At 39.5% G+C, this 3804-nt stretch overlaps 1 non-coding gene across 1 annotated transcript; it reads right to left on the bottom strand.

Moving 5' to 3' along the window:
- Positions 1–1949: 1949 nt before the first annotated feature.
- On the bottom strand, positions 1950–2056 carry LOC118982109 (U6 spliceosomal RNA). Its single transcript, XR_005065486.1, has one exon. It is a non-coding gene; the product is annotated as a U6 spliceosomal RNA (small nuclear RNA).
- Between the last annotated feature and the right edge of the window lie 1748 nt (positions 2057–3804).

The following is a 3804-nucleotide window of genomic DNA, read 5'->3' as shown; positions in this document are numbered from 1 at the left end:
CTCATCAAACTTTCACTCAGTTAGTATCCACTTATCTTTCTTTCCTCATGGTACTATGGCTACCTGATGGTGATTCTAATTCTATCAGTTCTGTTACATTTATTTATTTTTAATTTATTTAATTATTTTTCAAGTACAGTTTTCTGTCTATTACTCCCATCCCATCCCACCACCCCCTGTGCTCCCCCCTCCCTCTCATTTCCACCTTTCTCAGTTGTTGTCCATGTATCCTTTATATTTGTTCCTCTAAATCCCTCCACTATTTCCCCTGAAATTCCCTCTCCTCTCCCCTCTGGTCGCTGTCCCGCTGTTCTCTATTTCAGTGTCTTTGGTTATATTTTGCTTGTTTGTTTGTTTTCTTTTTTAGCTTCCTGTTAAAGGTGAGGTCATATGGTATTTGTCCTTCAACACCTGGCTTATTTCACTCAGCATAATGCTTTCCAGTTCCATCCATAATGTTGCAAAAGGTAGGAGCTCCTTTCTTTCTGCTGCATAGAATTCCATTGTGTGTATCTACCATAGTTTTTTGATCCATTCATTTACTGACGGGCACCTAGGTTGCTTCCAACTCTTGGCTATTGTAAATTGTGCTGCTATGAACATTGGGGTGCATAAGTTCTTTGGGATTGGTGTGTTAGGGTTCCTAGGATACAATCCCAACAGTGGAATTGCTGGGTCAAAAGGCAAGTCCAATTTTAGTTTTCTGAGAAAATTCCATACTGTTTTCCACAGTGATTGTACCAGTCTGCAATCCCACCAACAGTGGACCAGAGTCCCCTTTTCCCCACACCCTCTCCAACATTTGTTGTTTATTGCTTTGTTTATGATAGCCATTCTCAAGGCTGTAAAGTGGTATCTCATTGTGGTTTTAATTTGTATCTCTCTAATAGCAAGGGATATTGAGCATCTCTTCATGTGTCTCTGGATCCTCTGTATGTCCTCCTTGGAGAAGCGTCTGTTCAAGTCCTTTCCCCATTTTTTAATTGGGTTGGTTCACTTCTTAGAGTGAAGTCGTGTGAGTTCTTTGTATACTTTAGAGATTAAACCTTTGTCTGAGGTATCATTGGCAAATATGTTTTCCCATACAGTTGGTTGTCTTTTAATTTTAATGCTGTTTTCTTTAGCTGCGCAGAAGCTTTTTATTTGGATGAGATCCCATTTGTTTATTCTTTCCTTTATATTCCTTGCTCTAGGGAACATATCAGTAAAAATGTTGCAGGGTGAAATATCTGATGTTTTCCTGTCAATGTTCTCCTCTAGGACTTTAATGGTGTCATGGCGTATATTTAAGTCCTTTATCCACCTTGAATTTATTTTGGTGTATGGTGTAAATTGGTGCTCAAGTTTCATTTTTTTGCACGTAGCTGTCCAGTTCTCCCAACACCATTTGTTGAGGAGGCTATCTTTACCCCATTTTATGTTACTGCCCCCTTTGTCAAATATTAATTGACTGTAGAGAGTTGGGTTTATATCTGGGTTCTCTGTTCTGTTCCATTGGTCTATGTGCCTGTTTTTATGCCAGTACCAGGCTGTTTTGATGACAGTGGCCTTGGAATACAGTTTGATATCAGGTATTGTGATCCCTCCTACTTTGTTCTTCTTTCTCAAAATTGCAGCTGCTATTCGGGGTCTTTTATGGTTCCATATAAATTTTTGAAGTGTTTGTTCTATGTCTGTGAAATATGCCGTTGGTCCTTTAATAGGTATTGCATTGAATCTGTAAATTGCTTTGGGTAGCATGGACATTTGGATGATGTGAATTCTTCAATCCATGAGCATGGTATATGTTTCCATTTGTGTCTTCCTTGATTTCTTTTTTCAATGTTGTGTAGTTTTCTGCATACAGGTCTTTTGCCTCCTTGGTTAGGTTTATTCCCAGATATTTTATTTTTGTTTTTGCTATATCGAATGGGATTTTTTTCTTGATTTCTGCTTCTGCTGATTCATTGACAAATATGGAACCCTTCAGGATTTTGCGTGTCATCCTTGTGCAGGGGCCATGCTAATCTTCTCTGTATCGTTCCAATTTTAGTATATGTGCTGCCGAAGCAAGCACCCAGTTGTATTACATTTATTAATTGGCATTTTACTATAAGGAAAAAAGTTTCTTTCTCTACCGTTAACATCAGTGTGGATTCATGGACTCTTTTCTATTTTAGTCAATGGGTTTTAATCCATTATCATGATTATTTTGATATTCACCTCTCAGATTTGGACTGAGAGGTGAGAGCCCCTCCAAACCAGCTTCTATATTTTGTTGAGAAATTCCTATAATTTTTTGAGCAGGGTTTTATCTTCTGGCATAAGATGTCCCAGATTCATACATTCCTTGCCCCAGCCCTAGGATCAGCCATTTCTGTAATGAGCCCTGATTCCTTTTAATGAAGAATGATATTTCAAAATCAAGGTATAGGCTAGGCACTAGGTATAATCAGTGCCTCTAGGCATCATGGTTTAAAGTCCTAAGCACAGATTTACAGACTCATACATATTTATATCTGTTCATCTACTTAACAATCATGAATTCATACTTGTACCTCCTATTCCAGTTCAGTAGTACAGGGTTCATTCCAGCATCTACCCTACCCAGATTTATAATTCCAGTCTTGGATGGTGGAAAACCTGGTTCTCTTTATCCTCCAAATAATTGCTCATTTCTCCTGTATGTAACCAATTTCCAGTTCTGCCACCTTGGCTGCCTCATCAGCCCACACATCTTTTTGGCTTTGACCCTCATGCCCCTCCAACCCCACCAGCCCTGGCTGCCTCTATGAATGGAAAGAAAAGATGATCTAAATACTAAAGTTTTACATATCCCTGGCTTATACTATCTCTGAGCTCTTTCTTTGTGTTCAACTGTTCACAGCTCAGGGGTTTCTTTTCTCTTTTTTGTTTGGACAATGTTTTTACGTTCAGCATTTGTATTAGTTTCAGGTGTACAACACAGTGGTCAGACAACCATATACTTCACCAAGTGCCCACCCCCTATATTTCCAGTATCCAGCTGGCAGTGCCATACATAGGTGTTACAATATTATCAACTACATTCCCTATGCTGTACTTTACAAGGGATTTCTTATATTTATCAAATTAACAAACATTTGTTGAGCCCTGTGCTGGGAACTGAGTGCAGATTAAGTTCATGCCTTCAAGAAGATCAGCCTAGTGGAAGAAACTGAAGTACACTGACCATTAGAAGCACAGATTTGAGTGTGCTGGGTGAGCACAGAGGGAGAACACCCAACATGGACTGTGCTATACTTCTGGAGTGCTTCCCAGAAGAGGTAGCACGAGTTGAATCTTGAAGAACAAACATGGTGCAGGTGGGAGTCAGGCAGAGGAAATAGGAAACAGGCAAGAACAGACCCAGGTGCTATCACAGAAGTACAGTAATTTGACAATTCTGAGAAGTGAGGCTGCATTAACTAATGTTACCTCAAATTAAAACAAAAATGAGTCTAGAGAAACAGGTTACATCTAGGATGTAGGATTAGGATTTGAGAGTGTTAATGTATGTAGGTGGAAGTCTATGCCTATGTGTATAGGCAGGAGCAGGGAGATTGTATGGAGAAGAGGGTTAAGGACAAAATCCTGACAGGCATCAACATTTAAAAGGAGGTTGAAGGAAAGATGAGACAAGAAAGGTGGAAAAACAATGAAAGCAGCTATCTGTATCAATGAGGATAAGGAGGGAGTTGTCTCCAGGGTCAGAAGATGAGAGCTGAAAACTTCCTATTGGATCTGCTAATTAGGAGGTCCCCCAGGGGCTTTCACATGTGTACTTTTGGTGAAGTATAAGGAGTA

This window comes from Sturnira hondurensis, unplaced genomic scaffold (assembly GCF_014824575.4).
Source record: "Sturnira hondurensis isolate 20B ecotype Veracruz unplaced genomic scaffold, ASM1482457v3 Scaffold0024912, whole genome shotgun sequence".
Classification (NCBI taxonomy): domain Eukaryota; kingdom Metazoa; phylum Chordata; class Mammalia; order Chiroptera; family Phyllostomidae; genus Sturnira; species Sturnira hondurensis.
This window is presented reverse-complemented; position numbering and strand designations above follow the sequence as displayed.